This window comes from Oryctolagus cuniculus, chromosome 3 (genome assembly GCF_051225735.1).
Source record: "Oryctolagus cuniculus isolate XC-2025 breed Fujian yellow rabbit chromosome 3, ASM5122573v1, whole genome shotgun sequence".
NCBI lineage: Eukaryota > Metazoa > Chordata > Mammalia > Lagomorpha > Leporidae > Oryctolagus > Oryctolagus cuniculus.
Window position 1 is genome coordinate 114,521,371 of NC_142869.1, and position 27,785 is coordinate 114,549,155.

At 39.7% G+C, this 27,785-nt stretch overlaps 1 long non-coding RNA gene across 3 annotated transcripts in view; it reads right to left on the reverse strand.

The window, feature by feature from the left end:
* The window catches only part of LOC149127468 (uncharacterized), a 70,124-nt gene extending 42,812 nt beyond the window's left edge, over positions 1–27,312 (reverse strand). The window contains exon 1 of one of the 3 annotated variants that reach the window (XR_016231615.1): positions 27,075–27,312. This is a non-coding gene — a long non-coding RNA (uncharacterized LOC149127468). The remainder of the gene's footprint in view (positions 1–27,074) is intronic. The other 2 variants (XR_016231614.1, XR_016231616.1) reach the window with 2 other exon arrangements.
* Positions 27,313–27,785: the final 473 nt, after the last annotated feature.

Below are 27,785 nucleotides of genomic sequence, written 5' to 3' on the forward strand. Positions count from 1 at the left end.
CAGTTCTATCAGTGGCAAACTCCAGTAGCTGCTTGGCCAGATGACATTTTTAAAATTAAACCATATTGGACGATGCCTTGTCAATAATTCTTCTGACTTTTGTTTTTTAATCCTATTTACAACTTGTCAGAAAGACATTTTGTATGTTTGACCCTGTGAAAGATGGTAGTAATCAAGAAATGGATTATGACAAAAACTTTATTTGAAGGCAAGTTTTAGCTTGCCAATTAATCATCTAGGGTACTCAGACTAATTTAGATGTTAATTAAGCTTCTATTTTTGTTCTTATAAATAAGTTTACTATGATTAGAGGTAAATGTGAAATGAGTTTATTCTTTTCCAAAATAAGTATTCTTACTATTAGGGTCTGAGATTTTTTAATTCCATGTATATTTGAAAAAACTTTATAAAATAACTAATAAAACTTTATGGGTATGAAGGGTTGAACTGTGACACCATACCATAGAATCCAAATTAACAAAGTTGCAAAAAAAACTAGTTTCATTATTCTGCTGCTTCTTTGTAGTTCTGAGACCAGAAGACCAGGAAGACATCTTTACTATCCAACTTGCTCAGACAGTGGTGGCCTCTGCCCCCACACTTTCATAAAGACATGAATACCTGACCTTCATTAGCAATCCATTGGGCAATGAAGCAAGGGTTCAAATGTAGGAGACTATGGAAAGGGAAAGAGGCCAATATCATGGGAAAGAAGAACATGTAGTAAAAACACAGGAAAGACTTCAAATGGATAGTGATCACAAACTCTTATACAAACATTCAGGCAACCTGGGAAGGGTATGATACCTAAAGCAGGATAGGAAATGTGAAGTATCCATTTAAAATTGATATTTTAGGTAATTTTAAGAGTATACAGAATGCATATACATTATAGTTACATGTGTAATTTTAAAATGCAGGAGCATACAAGGGGTGGATTTTCTCTTGGAACACCCCTCCTGATGCTGCAGTGGGAAACTTCTGATGTAAATCTTGCTTTCCTCACTATCTTGTCCATGTGGAAATTTTTCTACGCAATACAAGTACTGAAAGCACCTTCACCACTAATTCTTTATGACGGCTTGGCACCGTGACTGGGATACATCTCCAACATGACTTGAATCCAGTTTGAATTTGACTCCAGCCAGCATCGGATCACCTCACTGGATAGGTGAGCATGTGGGTCCCTCCTTTTCCTGTTTTGGACAGCCTCACTCTTCTCCATAGGAACTCTCACTTTCTCAAGGACATTGAGTCTATGGACCAGTTAAGAGCAGTTAGGCAGCTACTAGTCTTACGACTCAGGGTTCAGACTTGCTACGAGGCTGAAACAATCCCTCGGAGTTGAGAGTCTCTTCTAATCTCTCTTGTAGATCGACACTATGCAAAGGGAAAGGACCTGAGATGACTGAGGAATTCTGGCTGGGAAATAACCTAGTGTTTTCCAAAAATTTCTTGGCTGCATCCCAGTCCCCAATAAGCCCGCTTGGGTGTCAGACTATACAGCACACTTTCAGCCGAGAGTGTTACTGTTGAGACTAGGTGTGGTTTGGAGTGAAGCCATTAGGAGCTCCATCGCCCCAGTGACTCCATATTTTACCCCAGACACAAGTGCTCACTATCTACTGTTTTGGAGGCTTCCCAAACATTAGATACTCCACTCTTTGTCTCATTTCAGCTCTAGGAACACTGGCCACATTCAACTCAGTTTCCTTTTGCAAGGATTGGCCTATCATGTGGGACTGAAAAATGGTCTTGGAGTAATTTCAAAACACATGCTAGGGCAACACTCTGGTATTTTTCAAAAGTTTGACTAGAAACCAGTCTCCAGTAGCCCACGAGGGTATTGGGCTGAAACTGATTCTGTTCCTCTTCCCACGGAGTTCAACTTGTCGGTGACTAGGCACAGTTTGGAATGAGGCCGCGGGCTCCATGCCCCAGTGAATCCTTTATTTACCTCAGAGCCTGAAAGATCTTCACCTATTTTTCTACCTGCAACTCTCCTCTTGATGTGTTCCTTCACCTGCCAAAACTCTGCAATTTGTACATACTCAAATTCCTGGTCTCATTAGCTAGTATTTCCCTAGACATCTGGTTAGATTTGGGTCAGACTTTAAGTGTCCCTTTCACAGTCAGCTTTTCCATCTAGATGCCTCATAAGGTATAGATCCCCTCATGACCTGAACCTGTACAGATGGGTCCTCCATCATGTACCCTTCCTTCTCTAGTATCTCCCTCTTTTGGGTTCACTTCTATCAGGTATTTCCTATGAAGTCCATACCTCTGAGGTAGCATACTGGGGATCACTTCTATTCTCCCACTAAACTCCTTTGTTCCTTCACCTTCATAATTATCACAATAAACAGTGATCAGGATTGGCACCCTCCCTCCAAATCTAAGTCAAAACACCTCTGTTAAGGCTCCTGTTATGAAAGCTCATTGTCAAGATCAGGCCCATGAGATATGACTCAAGGTTAAGAGGAGTTCAATTATTTCACTTCATGTAGGGAAAGAAAATGTTGATATATATTTGACCAGGCAGAGGCCCAGTTCTTGCACACTGATGGCAAAGAGAACTGATCACTCCTTAAGTGTACTGTTTTGACATATGTATACACACACACACACACGAACATATACATATACATATATATCCTAGATTACTGGCATGGAAGGCTGAGCAACTGTGGGTAATTTCTGCTGGTCCCACCTGTACCTTCCTCCCTTCCCTGTGGGATTTAGTGCACATCTGGATGTCACAGGCAGCAAAAAGTTTTGAGATGTCTGAAATTCAGGAGAAATAAAAACTGAAAGATGCTTCTGTTTTTATTCTCTCGTTCCAGATAAGAAACAAACCATGTACAGTAGGCATTCTCCTGGGATGGATCCTTAGACATTGGGATCACTTTGACCCCCAGAGCTTACATAAAAAAATGCTTGATCTTTTTCTGTACTGCCATCAGGCCTAGCTACAAGCTAGACAATGGAGAAAGTTAGCCTAAGTGAGTTGAGATCTTATATGCAGGCTAAACCATCCTGATGTATCGGGGGGCACAGGAAAATCCCCTATCTTCTTAGAAAGTTTGAGGGAGACTTTAAAAAAATGTACTCAGTGCTACCATTGTGATGTTAGCAGGTTAAGCCACTGCCTGCAGCACCGGCACCTCATATTGTACTGGTTTGAGTACCTGTTGCTCAGCTCCAATACTGCTCCCTACTAATGTGCCTGGGAAAGCAGAAGATGGCCCAAGTGCTTGGGCTCCTGCCATGCATGTGAGAGACCCAGAAGAAGCTCCTGGCTTAAGTTTGGCCCAGTCCTGGCCATTGCAGCCATTTGATGAGTGAATCAGTGAAAATAAATCTTTTTAAAAAAAGAGGAATATACTCTATTAGATCCTAACTCTCTAGAAGAGCATGTGATTTTAAATGATAGACTCCTAACCCAATTAGATATTTAATCCAATCTTTGAGCTGTCTGGAATGACCTAATATTTACTCCCTTTTGATCATAACAGAGAACCCAGCAACTTTACTGACCTTTATATACCTCCTGGCTCTGTTGAAGACCATTTTTTTAAAGATTTATTTGAAATTCAGAGTTACACAAAGAGAAAAGGAGAGGCAGCGAGGCATAGAGAGAGAGAGAGAGAGTCTTGCATCCTCTGGTTCACTCCCCAGTTGGCCACAACGGCTGGAGCTGCACCAAAGCTGGAGCCAAAAGCTTCATCCAGGGAAGACCTCAGTTCTTATAGGACTAGGAGAGACATAATGCCTCCTCTGACAGAGATAAGACTTCAATACTGAAGTTTGGGGTGTCCAGGGAAAAGCTAATTCATCTATAACTGCTCAGCCTGACCAGATTTATGTCAAAGACCCATCGTCATTTCTCCAGTGACAAAATGCACTAAAGTACCTTAAGATTGTCTATGGCTCCTAGTCCTTTCCAAGTCTCAGGCTTTAATAGCTATTGTCTCTGATGGGGAAAGGCACCTGATAGTCTCTGCCATAATCCAGTTCTAGGAGTTCAAACACCAAATGGAGAATGGAGACTAGTACAGGATCTCCACCGCCCAAATCAGGAAGTTGTGTCCATACATTCTGTGGTTACTAATCCTTATGCCTTACTATCTTGCTTATTGCTACTCTCTTTCACATCTAGATTCTTTGAGTGAAGACAAAACCTCTTTTACAGCCAAAGTCTCTTGACCGTACTCATGCAGTAGCAGTATCTTAAGAGAGGCCTAAGCCAACTCATTCACTCTCAAAATTCCTTACCTAGGCTCTACTGACTTCAACTTGCCTGATCAGACCAGGGACTCTTCATTACCCCATCTCCTTCATTTGAAACTAGACATCTTACACAAAATTGACTCAAAATGGATCAAAGACTTAAATCTACAACCCGATACCATCAAATAACTTGAGGGCGTTGGGGAAACTAGCAAGATATTGGCATAGGCAACGACTTCTCAGAAAAACCCCAGAAGCATAGGCAATCAAAGCTCAAATTGACAAATGGGATTATTTCAAGCTGAGAAGGTTCTACATAGCAAAAGAAACAGCAAAGAAAAGAGGCAATCAACAGAATGGTAGAAAATATTTGTGAACTATGCTACTGATAAAGGATTAATATCCAGAGTCTATGGGGCCTGTGCCATGGTATAGCAGGTAAAGCTGCCATCTATAGTTCTGGCATCCCATATGGGCACCAGTTAGAGTCCTGGCTGCTCCACTTCCAATCCGGCTCTCTGCTGTTGCCTGGGAAAGCAGCAGAAGATGGCTCAAGTGCTTGTGCCCCTGCACCTGCGTGGGAGACCTGGAAGAGGCTCCTGGCTACAGATCAGCACAGCTCCGGCCATTGCAACCATTTGGGGAGTGAACTAGCAGATGGAAGACCTCTCTCTCTACCTCTGCCTATCTGTGACTCTGCCTTTCAAATAAATTTCTTTGAAAAAATCCATAGTCTATAAAGAAAAAAATTCAACACCAAAAAAACAATTCAGTTATGAAATGGGCAAAGGACTTCAACAGGCATTTTTCAAAAGAGAATATCCAAATGGCTAACACATGTGAAAAAAATGCTCAGGATCACTAGTCATCAAGGAAATGCAAATTAAATCCACAATGAAGTTTTACCACATCCTAATTAGAATGGCTGTCATACAGAAGTCAACAACCAAACAATGCTGGTGAGGATGTGTGGGAAAAAGGTATCCTAATCCACTGTTGGTGGAAATGTAAACTGGTGTAGCCATTGTGGAAGACAGTATGGAGATACCTCAGAAATCTGAATATAGTCCTACCATATGATCCAGCCATCCCACTCCTGGGAATTTACCCAAACCAAATTAATCAGCATATGAAACCCTCATGTACCTCCATGTTCATTGCAGCACAATTCACAATAGCTAAAATATGGAATCAACCCAGATGTTCATCAACTGTCAACTGGATAAAGAAGGTATGAGATTTTATATATATATATAAAAATATATAAAATATGGAGAACTCAGCTGTTAAAAAAATGAAATCCTGTCTTTAGCAACAAAATAGATGCAACTGGGACTATTATACTTAGTGGAATAAGACAGTCCCAAAAAGACAGGTATGTTTTCCCTGATCAAGGGTCACTAATGGAATACCAAAAAGGTAATGTTTTGGAGTGAAATGGACATTTTGAAGTTCGATGATGGATTAGAGCCCTTGTCTCTTCTGTTGAGGAACAGTTTTAATATTTTTTGAACTCTTATTTAGTGTTAATCTTAATCATTTAGCAAATTGAAAGTAGATCTTTGTAAAAATTAAAGAGTGGGGATGGGAGAAGAGGGAGGAAGAAGTGCTGGATTGTGAGCAGGAGGGTGAGAAGTATCACTATGTTCCTAAATCTGTAAATATGAAACACATGAAACTCGTATAACTTAATTTTTTTTCTACATTAAAGAGGGTGGGTACCTGACTTCACATCTTCCAGCTTGTTAAATTATAGAAGGTTTTCTGCCTACCTATTTAAGATTATTCTGTTCAATTGTCAATCATGCCTTATTAAACTGTAGAGGTCTCCAATTGAATGCTACTACCCTCAAAATTATAAAGGTCTGTGAAAATGTTATACTTCCTAAAATGCTATAAGTGGTTGAGTTATTGTAAATCATAACTAGTTTAAATCTTTTGCCACCCATAATGTGATTCTCAATAATATTTATGTCTTGAAGCAGTGTTGCTATTATGCTCAAATGTGTTATCTTCTGGGATAAACGTTTTCCTGAGACTCCCGGGGCTTGAGGGACTTTGGTGAAGTATAATTGTGCAACATGGTAGAGTAGTGAGAGCTTACTTCTCTAGTCTAGGAGAATATAGTTTTTAAAAAGTGGTGAGAGTACAGTCTCAGGGAAGAGTTAGGGAGAAAATAGCAGAGGAAGCCCCATGCAAATTAGAGGGACACAGCAGATCTATGTGGAGGGTTTGTCATGCACAAATCAGGATCTTAGCAGCCAAGAGCCTCTCCACCAGCTTCGGAGTGTGAAATGAGACCAGACTGCATCAGCCCAAGCCACTGGCAATAAAGCTGCAGGAAAAGCCTGGAGAGGGGCCCTGTGGGGGATAGTGTACCTGCCAAACTAGAGGATGAAAAAAGTGGGGGGATGTTTTTCTCTCTCTAATCACCCTGCAATGGCATCCTGTAACAATCTGTTAGGAAGCTGGTACCATCTTGGATATACATAATAGTTATGCCAGCTTGTGTCTGTGCCTAGCAACCAGCTGAGTGGAGTTTCCAGAGTCTGGCAGGGAGAACTGACAGGTACCTGGGTGCTCGTGAGTATGGGAGACTTGTGTGCCAGGACTGAAAATACTGAGGCTGTGTGGGAAGGCTCAGGGTATGGCTGGGTCTTTGGGCAGTCACTGTGGGAAGCTCTACATACTCAGGGCTCTCTAGTTCCCTGGTGAGGGACAGTGCTGGGGCATCTGCTTATACTGATGACAGTACAGATCCTTTTTATAGTCCTTGTGGGAAGCATGGATGAATGTTATACTCACTGAGGCTAGTGCCCTGGCACTGGTGTCCTTTGAGGAGAGGAAATGAACTGAGTCTACAACAGAGCACAACACCCCCTGATTAAAGAGGAGGTTTACCATGCCCAATCTGGGTTTCACTTTAATACTCCCTTCACCCTGGATCACTGAACAGAGCTCCCTGGCAACACTTATCAGATGCCTTTAGGTATTTGCTGAAAGCAGACACTCAACTTATCCACAGATATATTCCAAAGATGAAAGCTGCCACAGTGAAAGAAAAAGAAACCAAGGATTAGCTTCATATATGGCAAAGAATAAACACAATCCAAGAAACAAGGAACAAAATGACACCCCAAAAGAATATAATATTTCAATACTAGATTGTAAAGATGAAGAGTTTGAAGAAATGGCAGAAATGCAATTCAAAAAGTTTGTCATAGGATTACTTAGAACTAATCAGAAGCAAATGCATGAAGTAATGAAATCTGTTCATGATGTGAAAGAATTTCTTCCAAGAAATTGAGATCTTAAAGAAAAAGCAAAATGAAACCAGGAAATGAAGAAATCAGTGAACAAATAAAAAATGAAGTAGAAAGCCTTAACAGAATTCGTGAAGCAGAAAAAAGAATATCAGCTTAGAAGACAAAGCACAGGAAATTATATAGTCAGACAAAAAACAAGGAAAAATTAGAAAATTAAAAAAGACAGTTGGAAATATACTGAATACTATAACAACTTAACATACAGGTTCCAGGAGTTCCTGAAGGCATGGAAAGAAAGGAAGAGTTGAGCCAGCGCCGTGGCTCAATAGGCTAATCCTCCACCTTGCGGCGCCGGCACACCGGGTTCTAGTCCCGGTCGGGGCGCCGGATTCTGTCCCGGTTGCCCCTCTTCCAGGCCAGCTCTCTGCTATGGCCAGGGAGTGCAGTGGAGGATGGCCCAGGTGCTTGGGCCCTGCACCCCATGGGAGACCAGGAAAAGCACCTGGATCCTGGCTCCTGCCATTCGATCAGCGCGGTGCGCCGGCTGCAGCGGCGGCCATTGGAGGGTGAACCAACGGCAAAGGAAGACCTTTCTCTCTGTCTCTCTCTCACTGTCCACTCTGCCTGTCAAAAAAAAAAAAAAAGAAAGGAAGAGAAGGTTTTTTGGTGACATAACAGAAAACTTCCATAATTTGGAGAAAGAAAGGGACATCTAAGTATAGGAAGCACAAAGAACTCCATGACCACAGAAGATTTTCACCACAATACATTGTAATCAAACTCACCACAGAACATAAAGATTTTAAATGTGCATGAGAGAAATGCCAGATTACTTTCAGAGTATCTGCAATTGGACTCAGACTTGTCAGAAACCCTACAGGCTAGGAGAATGGTGAACTCTATTCTAAGACTTAAGACAAAAAAGCCTGTCAACCCAGAATACTATATACTGCAAGCTCTCATTTATGAATGAAGGTGAAAAAGACCTTTCATAACAAACAGAAATCGAAAAAACTTGTCACCAGTCTTCCAGCCTTCCAAAAAATGTTTAAGGATATGCTGCACACAGGGACACAGAAGCATGATCATCACTATGAAAAAACGTAAAGGAAGAAAAACTCCCAGTAAAAGCACAAAGGAAATCCAATATAAAAATACGAATATTCATGGAAAAATGGCAGGGCAAAGTCATTACTTATCAATAGTCACCTTGAATGTAAATGTCCTTAACTCTCCAGTTAAAAGATAGACTGGCTTTGGCCAGTGCCACGGCTCACTAGGCTAATCTACCACCTGCGATGCTGGCATCCCGGGTTCTAGCAGGTCAGGGTGCCGGATTCTGTCCTGGTTGCTCCTCTTCCAGTAAAGCTCTCTGTTGTGGCCCGGGAAGGCAGTGGAGGATGGCCCAAGTTCTTGGGCCCTGCACCTGCATGGGAGACCAGGAGGAAGTGCCTGGCTCCTGGCTTCAGATCGGCACAGCGTGATCCATTTGAGGGGTGAACCAATGGAAGGAAGACTTTTCTGTCTCTCTCTCACTGTCTAACTCTCCCTGTCAAAAAAAAAAAAAAAAGATATACTGGCTTAATGGATTAAAAACAAAACCTACTTGGTGCCTACAAGAAACATCTCAAAGATACTCGCATACTGAAAGTGAAAGGAGAGGCCAGCACCATGGCTCACTTGGTTAATCCTCCGCCTGCGGTGCCAGCATCCCATATGGGCACCGGTTTCTAGTCCCAGTTGCTCCTCTTCCAGTCCAGCTCTCTGCTGTGGCCCAGGAAGGCAGTGGAGGATGGCCTGGGTGCTTCGGCATCTGCACCCGCATGGGAGACCAGGAGGAAGCACCTGGCTCCTGGCTTTGGATTGGCATAGCTCCATCCATAGCTGCCATTTGGGGAGTGAACCAATGGAAGGAAGACCTTTCTCTCCATCTCTCTCACTGCTTATCTCATCTGTCAAATAAAATAAAAAATAAAAATGTGAAAGGATGGAAAAAAGATATTCCATGCTAAAAAGAAATCAAAAAAGAGCTTGTGTAGCCTTCCTAATATCAGAGAAAATAGGGTTTCACACAAAAATTGGTAAAAGAGACAAAGTTAATTAAGTTTTTAAAAAGTAATGCTTAAAACAAAGTGAAATCAACTTTGAGATGCAATGATTTTGAGCATCCTTTGTCTCGACTGCTGAGGAACAGTTCCCCATCCCCCATACAATAGGTTGAACTCTTTACATAGTATAGAGTTAATCTTCTGTGTATACAGTTAATTGAAAATAGATCTTAGTAAAAAGACTGGGAATAGGAGAGGGAGGAGGAAGAGAGGTGGGAATATTTTTAGGTGGGCTGGTAGGGTGGGAAGAATCACTATGTTCCTAAAGTTTGTATTTATGAAATGCATGGTTTGTATTATTTAAAATATTTCTGTGGGGGAAAAACCACATAGCTCTTCTAAAATACAGCAAGATTACTTGAATCTGTACCTCTTTGTTCCAAGATGTATTTAATTGTCCTAAGTGATGGATTTATATGCTAATATCACATGCTAAGTGTTTCAATCAAGGTTTTTTCTAGGCTTTGTAGCTGATATAGGTACTTTTTTTGTATCATATGGAAGTTTCATATGTTTTCTATTGCCTTGAGTTTAATTGCTTTAACATTTTGAATCTTAAAGGAGTTAATTCTATCTATCACAATTCTGATTAGATCTAGTCTGCAACTTTGGTTGAAATGCTCAGGTCTAACTTTTACTTTGATCAAATCATTTAGACCTCTGACAATTATTTTTACATCTAAAGCTCTAAAACTGTCTCTAAGGCTTCCATCTAGATCACTGTAACTCTCAAATGATGAGGCTGTCAATTGGGAGAGACAATTACTATCTTTTTTTTAACTTTTGTTAAAAAGTTAAAAAGTCCCACCCGCAACCCTCCCCTTTCCCACTCCCTCTCCCCTTCCATTCACATCAAGATTCATTTTCGATTCTCTTTATATACAGAAGATCAGTTTAGCATACATTAAGTAAAGATTAACAGTTTGCTCCCACACAGAAACATAAAGTGAAATATATTGTTTGAGTACTAGTTATAGCATTAAATCTCAATGTACAGCACACTAAGGACAGAGATCCTATATGAGGAGTAAGTGCACGGTGACTCCTGTTGTTGACTTAACAAATTGACACTCTTGTTTATGGCATCTTTCCACTGGGATCTCACTCGCAGAGATCTTTCATTTCATGTCCTGTTGTATGTCTTGGTATCTGGTATTGTAATGCCTCTGGCTTTGTTTTGTTGTAAAAGATTGCCTTAGCAATTCGAGTTCTCTGGTGCCTCCATGAGTTTCAGGATATTTTCCAGATCTGAGATGAATGTCTTTGGTATTTTGATTGGTATCACATAGTCAACGTGGAAGTTCTCTCCTCCCTTCAGAGAAAGTACCTCCTTCTTTGATGTTTGATTGCCCCATTCTTTCCACTGGGATCTCACTCACAGACATCTTTCATTTAGGTCCTTCCCCCCCACCCCCAGTGTATCTTGGCTTCCCACACCTAAAATACTCTCATGGGCTCTCCAGCCAGATCCGAATGCCTTAAGGGGTGATTCTGAGGCCAGGGTGCTATTTAGGACATCTGCCATTCTATGAGTCTGCTATGTATCTCGCTTCTTTCATATTAATGACTGTCTCTGTGTTTCTCTGTAACACATCTTTAAGCATCTTTTGCAGGGCTAGAGGAGTAGTGACAAATCCTTTCAATTTCTGTTTGCTGTGAAAGGTCTTTTACATTCATTAACAAATGAGGGATTTGCAAAATATAATATTCTGGGCTGGCAGTTTTTTCCTTAGTACTTGGGCTCTATCTTGCCATTCTGTCCTGACCTGTAGGTTTTCTGAGAAGTCTGCTGTGAGTCTAATTGTAGATTCTCTGACAGTAATCTGACATCTCTCTTGCACATTTTAGAACCTTTTATGTTTCACTGTGGTGAGTTTGATTACAATGTGTTGTGGTGAGGATCTCTTCTGGTCATGTTTATTGGGAGTTCTACGTGCTTCCTGTACTTGGATGTCTCTGTCCTTCTCCAAACCCCAGAAATTTTCTGCTACTATCTCACTAAAAAGGCTTTCTAATCCTTTCTCTCCATGCCTTCAGGAACTTCTAGATAATATTATCCTGTAGATTCCTGACAATCTCTTAGATTTCTAATTTCCTCTTCTTTTCTTTTGACTGTATACTTTCCTGTGCTCTGTCTTCTAAGGCTGATATTCTCTTCTAGCTCACTGATTGTTTAAGGCTCTCAACTGTGTTTTATTCTACTGAGTTTTTTATTTCTCTTAGATATCTCAGTTTCATGTTCTATTAAATTCCTCATTTCATTGATTCAAGATTTCATTTTCATTAGATTCTTTCATGTCCTGCATGGATTTTAGTTCATGCATTTGATTACTCTAAATATTCTTATAAATTGAGTTCCATTTCTCGCATTTCTTCTATCTAATCATCTTCATAATCTTTAAGAGTCATGTTCTTTTGGGAGCATCATGTTGTCTTCCTTGTTCTTGTTTCTTTGGTTGTTGGATTAGTTCAGCATTGTGGAGATATTCTTTGGTTTCTTTTTCCCCCGCTGTGGCATCTTTTCTCGTTATACTATGACTCTAGATAAGTGGACTGTCTTCTTTCAGTGAATCTCTAGAGGCTTGTGGTGGGTGTCGCCAGAGAGCTCTGTTCAATTCTTCAGTGTTAAGTGTATGGCTAAGGTGACACACCTAGGTTTGGTGTGGTAAATCTTTTTAATCAGAAGGGAAGTAATTCCGCTCAGCCAAGCTCTTCAATGGAGATCAGCACCTGAGCGCTAGCCCCAGTGGGTGCACTATTCATCTGCTCTGTCCCGAGGACCACACAAAGGATCTGTGCAGTCCTCAGTATAAGCTCAGATTCCCCTGCAATGTCTCACAAGGTAGCCAGAACTTGTGGCGTCTCCCACTGAGACTACTCAAATCTCAGCCACACCGTGAGTTCTCCCACACACCCTCCATTCCCTGCCCCCCACCCCATACCAGTTCATAGGCTCCACACATTCATTAGGTCTTAGTCTCCTGTTATTACTCCCCCTCCTCACCAGTCAGGTTTTTTGCTGATTGCTGGGCCCAGCCCTGAGCTGGTGCAACTGTTATGTATGTCCAAAATGGTGCCTACTCTATCGGCTCATACACCTTTGTGAGATGATTGGAGAGAGAATGTCTGTACTGTCCCTTTTTTCTATTTAGGCCTGTGTACTTTCCCCCACAGGGTTTCAAGCCTTGTTCCCTCTAGGCTCTTCCTGCCACTTCTCCTCCATTGTCTCAGGCTACTGCAGTTTTGTCTCACCTCACTTTCCAGCACTGGTGCAGAGCTTCTTGGCCTGCAAGGACTCAGGAGGAGCTCTGAGATTTGAGAGCTTCGCTGGCTTTTAAGTCAGTTACAAGTTTCTTGTATTTCATTAGGTACAGTTCTAAGAAGATAGTCATATTCCCCCTGTCCACAATCCTCCCTTTAATTTTTTTAATTTTTGCAGCAACATAATTTCAATTTACTTTATAAACGAGAAATAATGAAATTTATAAAATTTTATTGCATTGTAACAAGTTTATAGTATAATTATCCCTGTGATTTGAAAGAACAAAAAATCTTCTATATTTATGCAAATTCACAAAAAAATTAATGTACTTGTATCTCATCATTTGTATTTATTCTGAGATCTTCCTAGCTTTAGCAGGCCAACTTGAAAATACCCATAGTTTCCCTCTCTGGTAAGTGTCTGCTTCCCATTCTGAAAGACACAGGTATGAATGAGGTAAGTTCTACACATATCCCTCTCAAGCTCCACTCCCTGGAGGAGATGAACAATATCTAAGCTACTTACTCTTTTCATCCCTGGTGTTTCTCATGTGTTTTGCCATGTAAAATATCCAAACATTTGTGAGCAAGAGTTATGATAGTCATATCATTCTCTTGGCTTCCCCATGTCCAGAGTATAAGTGTGAAGGCAGAAACTGGAAACAAAAATCAATGGAGTACAAATGATTAATGAAGGCATATTAAATAACATGACTTTTAAAGAGATATATGGGGGTAGAAATAAAGCTAATTGGAGTATGTCCTGTTTTGGCAAACCCAACTTCTAACGGTAAAACTAATTTTGCTCTTATTTTGTTAGACTCTTAACTTTCACTTGAGTACATTGAGCCACCAGATATTTCTTCTTGATTTGGCTGCAAAGATAACCCACAAACATTTGTAGTCATCACTGAGGAACATCTGGAAGCACTTTGAGCCTCCTAGCTCTGCCCAGCAGTCAGAATGTATTATTATGGAAACAAGATTTATTCCTGCTCTTCTCCACAACTCCTGAAACTGCCTTTTCAGATCTTTAGACCTGCCTTACTTGTTGTCTAGATGATTTCCCCATCCTTAACCTCATTTCTACTGGGTTTTTTTATACCCACATCCCACTCACACCTGTCTGCACCTTGAAATTCTATTCTAAATTATAGCATCCAAGTCTTATTCCTGTCCTGCTGATGACAAAGTTTTAGTAAGATCTGGAGGAAGGGACAAATATCTGCATTCCTTTGGAAAGTTGGGAGAAAAACATAAAAGGCATAAGGGAAAAATAGAAGAGAAATACCAAGGAAAACAGTCAAAGTTGGAAGAACTCCTGCTTTTTTTCCCTTCATGAAATTCTTGAAAGTCTTGTTCTTCATTTAAAGTGAATTCAAATCAGCTGAGTTCTTGTTTTGATAAAAACTGGTGTATCAGAACCAGCATCCCAAAACAGAAGATTCAGAGAGACTGAAGAGAGACAAATCCAGAGTTAGTGACAGTAAATAGGGACTTACAGACAGAAATAGTTTTTTTTGACAGAGTGGACAGTGAGAGAGAGAGAGAGAAAGGTCTTCCTTTTCCGTTGGTTCACCCCCCAATGGCTGCTGCAGCTGGTGCACCGCAATGATCCGAAGCCAGGAACCAGGAGCTTCTCCTGGTCTCCCACTCGAGTGCAGGGCTCAAGGACTTGGGCCATCCTCCACTGTACTCCTGGGCCATAGTAGAGAGCTAGACTGGAAGAGGGGCAACTGGGACAGAATCCGGCGCCCCGACCGGCACTAGAACCCGGTGTGCCAGCACCACAGGCGGAGGATTAGCCTATTGAGCCGCAGCGCTGGCCTGTAGTCTTTAGCAGCCACATACTGGATATTGTATATTACAAGGCAGGAAAGAAAATGTTTTGACAAAGGTGGCTCTGTAGTTCAACAGACTGCACCTGGGCTTTCAAGAAATATTAAGATTGCATGGGTCAGGTAAGAGATATTCCAGGTATCAATGCCTGGCATGAAATTCTGGGAAAACTATATTGATCATTTATGTTTATCCCATGGGTATGATTGTGATGATTGCTAGTGCCACCTAAAGGGCAAGATGGCAATTACAACCAAGGTGGCTGAAGTCATATCAAATACTCCCTTGTGCTGTACAATTTCACAAAGAGACTTCAAGAAATAGATGTATCCTAATTCTAAGAGAAGGTTAATTTATTTGTATTAAGGGTAATTGCAAGAAGCTAAATGAAATAGGGGAAATAAGTTATGAAGGAATTTTGTCAAGTAATTGAGTCTCTTGATAATATGAAGTTACATTTTCCCAATCTACTATCAAAGTTGAAATCAGGCAATCAGGATAAGAAGTATCCACACACCCTACAGGATTTTAATATTTTCCTTGTTCTCTATTTTTCCCATTAGGGGCAAAATTACAAAACATTATGAAAGTAACAGCAAAATGGTCATGGTGTTGACAAGGAATGGAGTTAAGGAGAGGAACTGATCACCAGTTAGCAGTTTTGGGGAATGAATAGGAATCCCAAATGTTAGAGATACAGGGAGTTGATGATTATATAATTGGTCTCTGCAAAAACCTAGGAAAATAGGGTCAGTTAAAGTAATAAATCAAGTACATCTCTGGATTAGACACAATGCTAGAAAAGACCCAAGATCACATGTCTAAAAACACATGAGATTATCTTCGTTATTAGCACATTTGGACTATATTTGATGCAGAGCATCAATGAATATTTGAGTTATGCAAGATGAGCAAAATTAATATGCATTTGTCTGTTCTTTCCTTTTTATCATCAAGAGCTTCCTCTCCACTTATAACTTAATTCTGTCAAATTTAACTACATGTGGTAGGAAAAATTGAATTGCTTATTTTATATTTGCATATCATTTTTATTTCACAAAGGATATGTTTCCTATATGTGTAGACATAATTATTGTGCCATTCGTTGAGGAATTAATTGGCACTAAGAATCGGCATTTCTATTTCTTCAGTTTGGAAAATATTGGGAAAAGTGAAGTGCCTTTAAAAATGTATCCCTGCTACCAAATTTTTACTGTTTTTACTCTTCTAGTATTGCCACATTGTTATCAACCTTAGCGCATTTTTAAAATGGTATGTGATCTTTGAAAATGCGAACTGTCTAATGTTAAAGAAACTACATTATTCAGGACACTACAGACTGATTGCTAGCAGATATTTTCCAATATGTTGTCACAGAAATATAACATTCAAGTTAGATGTTATGTAATGCATATGACAGGATAGTACCTTATATTCTCACAGGTTTGCAAAATATAATTTCTAACTTCAACCAAATAGAAATGAAATGCCTGTTTTCAAGTGCAAATTCACTCCGGAACACTGACAGAATGACAGATATTAAAATGATTCCTGCATTGCAAAGTGACAGCCTAGGCTAACATGAAACTTTTAAAGTTAGGACAAATCACTTAAAGATATTGACAATTTGCCTTTTTCTTTTCATGATTTCTTTCAATAAGCTTTGCCTAAATTTCCTTTTCTGAAGTTTTGACAGGTTCTAAGCCAGAAGTACAATTAAATTATGTTTTGATTTTTATTGAAAATGAATCTTTTAAGAAAGACTGCTAAAAATAGGAGCATTAACTATCAATTAAGTTCTTATTTAAGCTTTATTCGTCTTATATGTGCATACATTTTCTCTTATCTCCAATCAGGAAAATAGCATGAGAAATTGGATAGGCTTATAAGTAGTTAGGTTAGGTCCTTGGTGGGAGTGATAAAGGAACATATTCCCTTAAAGAGTCAATGAAGTACTTGCTTCTTACTGGAAGCTGTCATAGTCACACTTAGCTTTATCATGAGAAAAGGGTAGACAGGTTTCTGATTCCTGCCTTATGATTGGTATCTTGGCCCTCTGATTAGTTGTTATTCTTGATCTGATTGGCTTTTACTCTGTTCCTTTCTGAATTGGTTAGATGTAGGTCTGGTTTTCAGAAAGGGGCCAATGAGAAGGAGCCACCTTGTATATATAGAAGTCAGTACTCAAGGCTTCACTGGTAACGCGTCCTTTGGAGTACCCCCCTTGACTGCTATACCAGGTGGTTTCTTTCTTCCAATAAACCTCACTTTCTCTCCCTATCTGCATGGAAATTCCTGTACTGTGTGAGACAAGAACCAAGATCACATAGTTCCGCAATAGCATGATGCCATGACTCATACAATTTAGATCCAACTCATACCAGGATCAGTTTGCCTCATTGTATGGGCAAGTAAGCAGGCTGTTTCTACCTGTTTTTCAGAGAGCCTTACTCTTCTTCATGGCAACTTTTTCTCAATAGTACTGGGTTCTTGTCAGCCAGTTAAAAGCAGCCAGTGCAGCTGCCAGTCTTAGGACTCAGGGGTGAGGTTTGCTGAGGAAGGTTTGATCAATGCCCCTCTGCCAGTTGGCTTTGGGAATGCTGATCCTATTCTGACTCAACTTCCCTTTATGGGGGTTGGTGCATTGTGCAGGACTGGGAGAAAGCTTGAGTAACTGAATTCAGGCCAGGGCATCACTCATGTTTTTCAAAGACTCCTAGACTGGACCTCAGATGCCAACACCATGTAAGCACGCCAGGCTAACAACTGCATTCTGTTCTTAATGCAAGATCTATGATGGCCAGAATGGTCTGTGCTCCAATGTTCCAGTGCTAATAATTACTTACAATTTTTCTGCAGTAACTTAATGTCTTTAGTTATGATTAAAAATGTGATTTCTAGGCAAGATGACATGTTCATAGACATTTAGTGTTGCTCTCCATTTAACTGACAACCATATGTACTTTCCCAAATTATTTTTTGAAAAAATATTTGTGGATTCACACTTTTAAATCTGATTCATACTTCTAAATCTAAATCTGAAGATGTATTTGAAAATATGTTATATGAATGGATAAACATACATTTGTACAAACTTGTCAGTTTGTTGCCACCAAAAATTACATAAAAAGGTAAATAAAACCTGGAAAGATTTCCATTAATTATCATTATATTAGCATCAGATTGATAAATGATCACAACAATATTATTGCAAAGCATCTTTCCATTTTCCTTATCTGTCTCTAGATCAAAAAACACACATATGTAGAATCTAGATCTTTGAGCCACTGTGAAATACTTTGGCAAGAACATGAAGCAATTTATCACTAGATCTTTAGCATTTCTACAGCATTGGAAAGAGATAAAACAAATTCCTCCTTCCATGAGTAAGAATAGACCATGCAAACTTTCATGAACACCAGCAGAGAACACTAACTCTGAGAACTCAGACAAAACTCGTTCTTCAAAGATGTATTTATGGCCGGCACCGTGGCTTATTTGGCTAATCCTCTGCCTGCGGTGCTGGCACCCCAGGTTCTAGTCCCGGTTGGGGCACTGGACTCTGTCCCTGTTGCTGCTCTTCCAGTCCAGCTCTCTGCTGTGGCCCAGGAGGGCAGTGGAGGATGGCTTAAGTTCTTGGGCCCTGTACCCGCATGGGAGACCAGGAGGAAGCACCCAACTCCTGGCTTCGGATCAGCATAGCATGCCGACCGTACCAGCCATTTGAGGAGTGAACCAACGGAAGGAAGACCTTTCTCTGTCTCACTGTCTAACTCTGCCGGTCCCAAAAAATGTTTTTACACAAGCATTAAGAAAATTATGCAAGATATCCAATTTGTGCCCAAGGAAATTCAATTATTTTATAGCTTCCATGAAATTAGCTCAAATGGACATAAAAGTAGAATCACAAGGAGATATTTGAAAACACAAAATCGAGGCAAGTTGAGTTTGAGATATGAATCAAATTGTAAAGATCCAAATTAAAAGACAAAACTGATGTTTTTGAAACACATGAAATGACAAGGAATTGAATATCATGAAAAAAACAAATCATACACGGGACAAATGCCAGAGTTCAAAGCTGTAGAAACAGTGCTCCTTATAAGGAGTTCCAAAATAATAAATACCTGAGTCTTAGACTACACTAATAAGAGGGATAACTGTCCATCAGTATCAAGGCTTAGAGAAATGTGCTTATATGCAATTGAAGATTAATCAACTCATAGAAGAAAACAAACTGGTCTTTGCTTAGTCTATGGTAAATACAAAGGAATATTAGAGAATTTAAAAAATGTTAAACTTCAAACTATCACAGATAGACAAGAATTCATAGTGCAATTGCTCATAAGTTAACAAAATGCAATTTGTGAGGATGATTCCTGAGTTATGTAGAACAATCAAAAGGACATTTTAGTTACAAAGAAGTGATAAGAGCTGGAACTTTGGCATAGTAGGTAAAGCTGCCTCCAGTGATGCTGGAATCCCATAAAGGTTCTGGTCCAAGACCCAGCTGCTGCACTTCCAATCTAGATCCCAGATCTTGGCCTGGGAAAGCAGTGGAAGATGGCACAAATACTTAGGTCCCAGCTACTCACGTCAGAGACCAAGATGAAGCTCCTGGCTCTTAGCTTTGACCTGACTCAGTCCCAGCTATCACGCTCATCTGAGGAGTGAACCAGCAGATGGCACATCTTTCTCTTTCCTTCTTTGTAAATCTTTCAAGTAAATCTTTAAAAAAGGACTTTATATTTATTGACTATTTTTCAAACTTAAATATTTTAAAGTAATAGTTATGGTTTAGGTTGTAATTGGATCAGACTTTCAAATTCCTTTTATTAAAGAACATGTTTAACACAATAAAGGCTTGAAAAAAATTGAAAACGTCAGTGATAATCTGTTCATAAACATGGTTAAATATATGATAGGAATGTGGCCAACAACTATCTTGATTGTGTGTACATAGACACACATGCACATATATATGTTATACCATTTATTCAAGTTTTATCAAGTATACCTCAATAAACCTGAAAATAAGTTTATTAATGTTAGGACTCAGAGTTCCCATGCATTGGTGCATTTCCCAAAGTCCCCACATCTCAAACCTGGGAGCTGGGAACCCAATCTGAGAATCCCATGTGAGCTGCAGGAATCCAATTCCTTTACCCATCACTGCAGTGTTCCAGGGTATGCATTACCAGGAACCTGTAGTCAGGAACAGAGTGAAGATTCAAATCCATGTGCTCCAGTGTGGAATGTGGGTAATAATCCAACAGTTTTCTTAACTGCTAGGCCAAACACCTGCCCCTGGATTTTTTTTTAACAATTTTTTTTTTTTTTTTTTTTTTTTGACAAGCAGATTGGACAGTGAGAGAGACAGAAAGGTCTTCCTTTTTCGTTGGTTCACCCCACAACGGCCGCTGTGGCCAGTGCACTGTGCTGATCTGAAGCCAGGAGCCAGGTCCTTCTCCTGGTCTCCCACGCGAGTGCAGGGCCCAAGGACTTGGGCCATCCTCCACTGCACTGCTAGGCCACAGCAGAGAGCTGGACTGGAAGAGCAGCAACCGGGACAGAATCCGGCACCCCGACCAGGACTGGAACCTGGTGTACCGGTGCTGCAGGTGGAGTATTAGCCTATTGAGCTGCAGCGCTGGCTTTAAAAGATTAACAGGAAGCAGGTAGAAGAAGTCTACTTATTACAGAATATTGTCTTATTACTGATTAAATTATAAAAGCGACTAATCCTGTTTTTTAATGGAGTGATGTAATAGAAATGAATCATGACAATACAGGAAATTTCAGTAATGTTATAGCAAAGGAAAAGATTGTAATAGTTGTGAAATAGCATGTGAATATAGCAGTGGTTTGCAAGTTCCCAAAAGCTTGAGCAGGCCTACAAGAGGGCTATAGATGACAGGTGCGAGTTCACTAAAGACTAGCACAGGAACTGAGCAGACATCTTCATTACCAAATTCTCTGTCTACTCCTTCCTGGATCCCCATGTGCATTTTTTTTTTCTTAGCAAAAACACAGTAGTTTTTTCCCCATAAAAAAGCACATGTATCCTCACTGAACAAGCTTTGATAGTTTAGATGCATGAGATTTGCCACTGACAGCTAGGTCTAACAAGTTATACCCAGATACAAAAGCATTTGTGTATTAAGGAAGTTAACTTATCAGTTTTATAATAAGTGTTTTTAAAAGTAGCTTCATAACAGATGTTCTTCAAAATTTAAGTCAACATAAAACATACCTAAAAATCCCAAACCAAAGTGACTGTAGCAGAATAGGTTGACTAGCAAATGTTGAAACCTTTGAATCATGTACCTCATTTTTAAAAGAATTATTTAAAAGGAAGGGTAACAGAAAGAAAGATCTTCCATCCACTGGTTCACTCCCCAAATGGCTGCAGTGACCAGTGTTGGCCCAGGCAGAAGTTAGGAGCATAGAACTCCATCTGGGTCTCTCATGTGGACAGCAAAGACCTAACTACTTGGACCATCTTCAGCTACTTTCCTAGGAACATTAGCATGGAGCTGAGTTAGAAGCTGAGCAGCTAGGACCCAAACCCATGCTCCTGTATGGGATGCTGGCATGCAGATGGTGGTTAACTTGTTGTGCTACAATGTTACATGATGGGGAAAGCCTAAAACTAATCACAAGAGGTTTTTCTGCTATGCCTGGAGTGCAACTATCATATTGACTTAAAGTCTAAGTAGGTAAGGGAAAAGTGTTTGATGAAATAAAAGCCAGTTTCTTCCATAACTACAAGAACCAAAACATTATAAAAATCAGTAGTCAAGGTAACAATCTGGGCTTAAATAGGAGTATAAATCTGCATATGTTACCAATGTGGGTCAATAATTATTTTCTTATGTGGTTTAAGGCAAAGTCGAAGTTAATGTTTTTCCATTTTAAAAAATTAGAAAATATGCTTAAATAAGCAGAATTTTATATGTATGTATGTTCTCTAAAACACTACAGGAGAAGCCATGTAGAACAGTACAAATTAGAGACAGCAATGATAAAATACAAATGAACATGGAAATATACCCTACACAGTAAAAGCTAAAATGCATAAAGAAATAAAGAAAAGCAAATCAATCTGTTAGAATTGAGAAACCAGAAATAGTGATGATCAAATACAGTAAACGAGTAATCCTGAAAACAAAAGATGTATTGTTTGCTTCCATTTACAGAAGTACCAATAACAGGCAGAAGATAGACAGAATATTGATAACACTTGGAAGAAAAGAATCAGAAGATCTGTTTTCCTGAGAGCATCTTATTTAACTGGATGTTTAATTATCGTCATTGCATTTCATGATTTTCAGATTGTTATAATTAGTTGTCAAATGACATATCTGTGTGTTAAATTTCACTGAAGTTTTAAAAATATTTAAAAACCAGAGCTATGAAGAAAACCAGAGAGGACAATCTTCCAACTGCTGGTTCACGCTCCAGATGGCAGCAACAGCAAGAGCTAGGCCAAGCCATAACGAGCAACTGGATGTCCACCTAGGTCTCACATGGGTGGCAGGGGCCCAAGTGCTAGAATCATCTTCCTCTGCTTTCCCGAACACGATAGCAGGAAGCGGATCAGAAGCAGAGCGGCCAAGACTTAAACCAGCACTCTAGTATGAGATTCCAACTCTACAGACGGTGGCTTAACCCACTACCCTAACATTTTTTAAAGGTAAATATGTAAACAAGTTATAAAGGCTCCATAGATTAGTACAAAAGTTACAAAAGTTGTTTTGGACTTAGGAACCAAGCTACAAAACTTTGCTCAAAGAGATCAGTGAAAACTTGAAAGAGGATGATATGATTTAATCAGCGTGGCGATCCTATCAAATCTACATTAAGTGTGGCATTTGTCTTCAAATGTTATAGCAAGGAGACTTGAGTCCTTTCATATAGTAGAGGAACCTTTCTGAAACCCTTTGCCAGAGTAAGTACAGAAAGCCTTGTGAACAGCCAAGAAACAAAAGGCCAGAACCCTGCTATGCTTTTCAGTTAAAATCATTAAGCTTAAAAAAATATATCATGCCAGGTCACTTTTATTTGTATTATTTCTGCCATATACATTCATAAGCAACTTTAAGGAACACTTGTATCCTCCCATCTGAGGGAAATTGCTAAGGGCTACCAAGAACCTTTATTAGACTTAATTTTTCATCCATAATGCCCTTAGGTATTTACATTTTACCAACTCAGGAGCCATTTAATTAGCATTTTAAAAACATTTTAAAGTCTGTTACACATACACACATGGATAAGGGCAGAGGCGGTTATTTTCTATCTGCTAGTTCATGCCTCACATGGCAGCAATGACTGGGGCGGGGTGAAGTCCAAGCCAGGAGCTTCCAGTTCATAAGCACTTGGACTATTTTCCAATGCTTTCCCAGGTACTTTATCAGGGAGTTGAATCAGAAGCTGGCCAGTTTGCAGCTCCAGTTTGGGGTGCTGGAGTCGCAGGTGGTAGCTTAAACTGCTTTGCCACAACATCTTTCCCTAATAAGCATTTTAACCATTACTCATCCAATCTGCTATCTTACTTGTTATTAACCACCTAAAATCATGGGCCCATGTCCCAGAGACTAAGAAATGCTCTAGAATGGAGAGTCACACAAAGTTATATATTTGCATCAAAGAGTTCACAGGGAAAAATGTCCAAGACCAACCCTCCTAGAGTAGGGGAAGTGGGTAACTTATTTTAGGGAAAGAAATATATGCAAGTTTCACAGCTGGCATTTCCAGTGAGTTAAGCCACATGGAGAAGCAGGTATCACATTTGAACTGTTTCATGTCCTGGCTGCTCAGCTTCTCATCCAGCTCCCTGCTAATGAGCCTGGGAATGCAGTGGAATTTGGTATATGAGTCCTTGTGCTCCTGCTACCCATGTGATAGACTTGGAAGAATCTCTAGTTGTTGCAGCCATTTGGGGTGTGAACAAGATGGAATTTCTCTTCCCTCATTCTAACTTTCAAATAAATATGCAAATTTAAGACAGAAAAAAGGGAAAGTCCTTGTTATCACTTTCAGGAGTGGGTACAAGTCCACGGGCAGGCAGATTTTAGAAATATGGGTGGCGTATCACAATACAATCAGGCAGATAGTTAGACATGAGCAACTGGGAAAGGGCCATAACACCTTCCACTGAGGGCAAATCTAAGTACTTTGCTGCCTGCTGGGACCCACACAAGACCATGTAACTTGCTCAGAAATACTGGAGTCCAAAAAATTCAGAACTGTCAAGAGAGTGCATTTTGTGATGAAAAAAGGTACAGAACTTTAATGCTTTTACATTCTCTTTGCTCATTTCTTCCATACATTAGAAACATGTATTATTTGTCAGGGAGACTGCAGCAACAGAAATACCATGAGACTAGAATTTGGAGGCACAAAGATAAACATACAAACTATAGTGAGAGATATGCAAGAAAAAATGAGGTTCTGATGGTCATTTAATGTGGTAATAGGACCAAGCTGGAGATCAAGTCCTGATAAATGAGGTAGAACTTGATTAAACATCATCAAGCTCCCAGTATCTGCAAATGAGAAGGTGGGGGAAAAAAAAAAAAAAGACTCCAGCTGGCAAACAAAGTCTCACAAGTGCTGATCAAGCATGATTCTACCGCACTACTAGAATGCAATGATTAAAGTTACATATTCAAAGGATCAGTGCCTTCTGAGGTTGGCAGACCAACTTCATATTTTGTAATTTTATTGTTTTGTTCGGCTTGCTAATGATTTGAAAACAGCTTTCTATCTTCTGAAATCAATTAGAACCTCTGATTTAGCTCGAGGTCCTTATTCCACTTGACCTCCAGCTGGCCAGTATTGAGTAAATAGGTATTTACGAATTGCTGCATAATTGGATTGTATTTGCCATTGCTTTGGTACTCGGACAGTGCTAATGCATTTTACCCGACTGAACCTTGAAAGATTTGAGTTTCTGACCCCCAAATAGAATGTAGTGTTAAGTAGGTAGTTAGAAATTATTCTGGTTGTGAAAGAGGGGGCCAAAGGAAAACAAGGCACCATGAAAGGTAAAGGAATTCAGAGCCTTGGAAGCAGCCCAGCATTTCACACTCTAAGATGCTGCCATACTCCTATAACATCCAGGTGGTCCCAGGTTTCTCCTCAAGGAGGGCTCCCCAAGAGAATCTTCTCTTCCTAGGCCTGATGGACTATGCTGTTGAGTAATAAATCTTCAGCCTTCTCCCAAGGAAGATAGCCTAGGGGAAATCTTTTCTGCCTGGTGCCAGATGGATTGCCCAGTCTGACAACATTGGGTAATAACACCTTGGGAGGAATTTCACCTACATCATGCCTCAGCAAATGCCTTGTGCATGATAACGGGGTGGGGGCAGTGGGAGGGGGCAGGGGAGCAGGGAGGAAAACCAGCACGAAGACCTGGACCCCATCTACTTATAAGCCCCAGAATATAAGCTGCACTCTGTTCTTTACAGAGATGTCCATCTGGTATGTCAAATGTATTATTACTTCTTTTCATTAAGCTTTCCTACCTCACTTACCACTACTGTCTCACATCTGAATTCTTCAAGACAAGAACCCCTGAGCAGCTGACCTTGGATACCAACAGAAGAGTGAAGAGTAACTCCATCAGACCTCATCCTATTCATAATTAGATGAGACATTAGATGAGTACTTAACTGCTCTAGGATTCAGTATATTGACCAGGAATTTAGTAGATTTATCTGTAAAATGATTTGGTTGAAATTCAAAGATCTCTAAAGTTCCTGCCGGCTCTAAGTTTTGCACAGTTTTACCAATCTTTAGAGCTTTCCAGTTTGATCTGTTAACCTCTAGAATCATTTTTTGTGTGTGTGCTTTAGAGACCTTAGTAAAGTTTGAGCGGTACTTTCCTTATGATTGCCCTTGGAAACATAGCTACAAGTTTGAAATATAAGGTATAAATATAGGGTCTCATACTCAAATGCCTGAGGAAGTCAGGTGAAAAACAGGCAAGTGAAGTGTGCCAGCAGGGACATTTTCAAATTGGAGTCTACATGCTTTGAGTGAATGGGTATTTGCTTCTAAACTCTAATTCACAGTTCTTTCAAAGGAATACATGCCTAAAGTTGTCAAATCTGATTTTTAAGATATTACATCAATTGTACACTCAAATCATGATTAAGAGTTGGCAAGGAATTTTATTCAGTATACCACATGGGCTAACCACCAAGCAAATTTACAGGCTATCCATGGTCAAGCTCCTTCAGGCTAAACACATTTCATTCTCTCCAGGGAACTCTCATTGGCCTCTTCACTTGCTTTGTTCATTGCTGTCCCGTATTTCAGAGATTTCACTGCAGAACACTTAATTATGGATTAGTCCCAATACCAGCAGCATCAGCATCACCTGGGAATTAGCTATAAATATACATTCGACACACCCTCACCTAGTCCTACTTGATCAAAACTCAGGTATGGGACTCAGTGATCTATGCGTAAACAAGCTCTACATGTGTTTCCAATATCTGCTAACATTTGAGAACTGCAAAACCAAACTATGGTTTATAGCATTGGTTCTCAATATTGACTGTATATTAGAATTGTTTCAGAGCTTGCCAAGATCACTTTAAAGACACAAGACCATTTGTCTGGGGCAATTCCTCAGCATCAGAAAGTTTTAAAATGATTCCAAAGTACAAACTTAAAGCCCTCTGCATTTGTCTAACAGAAAATTGCATTCTAGTTGACTCAGAGAAAAAAAAAATCTCAGATGTAAAACAACTAGCTATACATGTTGGAAATGAAAAAATACAATCATTAACATAACAATGAAACAGGATATAATTACAAAACTAGGTATCATTATAGAACTTCTATGAAAATATGGTTTTGAATCTAGAAAATAGCATGGACAAAGAAGTAAACATGTGAACTATGAATTGAGACATGAATAGATTGAGATTTCAATATTTGTTTCAGAGGATTTTGAAAAGATGTAAATGGAAGAGAAAAGTATATTTGAACTAGTAATTACTGAGAACTTTCCAGAATTGTAAAGAAGTATGAGAAATAAGTGGCAGGTGCATAAAGAGACTCATTACTTAAAAATCATGACTAAAGACAAAGTGATATCTTTCAGGAAAAAAAAAAAAAGATAATCCACTAAGCAGTAAGACCAAGGATTCATTTTTATCAGGAGCGACAGAGGCTAGGAGATGTTAGAGTGATACCTAAAAAGAGATAAGGAAAACACATATGCAACTACATTATCATTCATGAATAAGCACAAAATAGTTACTTTAAATGAAAAAACAATACTCTTGTCAAAGGTCTGACTTAAAACAGTTATGAACTATGATGTTTCAACATGAGAAAGTGGTTCTCTTACCTGACAAGATGTTCAAGCCCTTGGTGCTCACCACTGGACAACCAATTCAGCAGAGACGAGTTGGGGAGAGGAAAGAGTTTATGTCAAGAAGCCAACAGTGTTGGGAGAAAAGTGATCTCTGCATCCGAAATGTGTTCTTCCTGGCCCCAAAAGCCAGCAAAACAGGTTTTTAAAGGGAAGGAGCTGCTGTGGGTGGAGATTAGGAAAAAAGCCTGTCAACTGAAAAACAAGCAGATTTTCCGACTTTTTCCTGATGAGGGACCAGGTGAAGGGGTCATGATAATGGCACTCAGCTGTCTGCAGTTGATGGTTGCAGACCCTCTCCCCAGCCTTTCCAAGTCTTCTCCTTTCAGTAGGCTTCTGAAATTCACATTAAACAATAGCATTCACTAATCACAGGTAATTGACAACACCAGCACCCAACCATTTGTCAACCAAATCATAAAAAGGGATGAGAAGATGCCTTCATTATGGTTGCATTACCAGAGAGAAGTGGTGGGATACAAGAAACAACACACAAAAGGATAGAACACAATTTATCAACTCTAAAATATATACTTCTTTATGACTGTATAAATCAAAAGATGTTAATTAAACTATTTATTTATTTATTTTGCCAGGCAGAGTTAGACAGTGAGAGAGAAAGAGAGTTATAGACAGTGAGCGAGAGACAGAGAGAAAGGTCTTCCTTCCGTGGGTTAACTCCCCTAA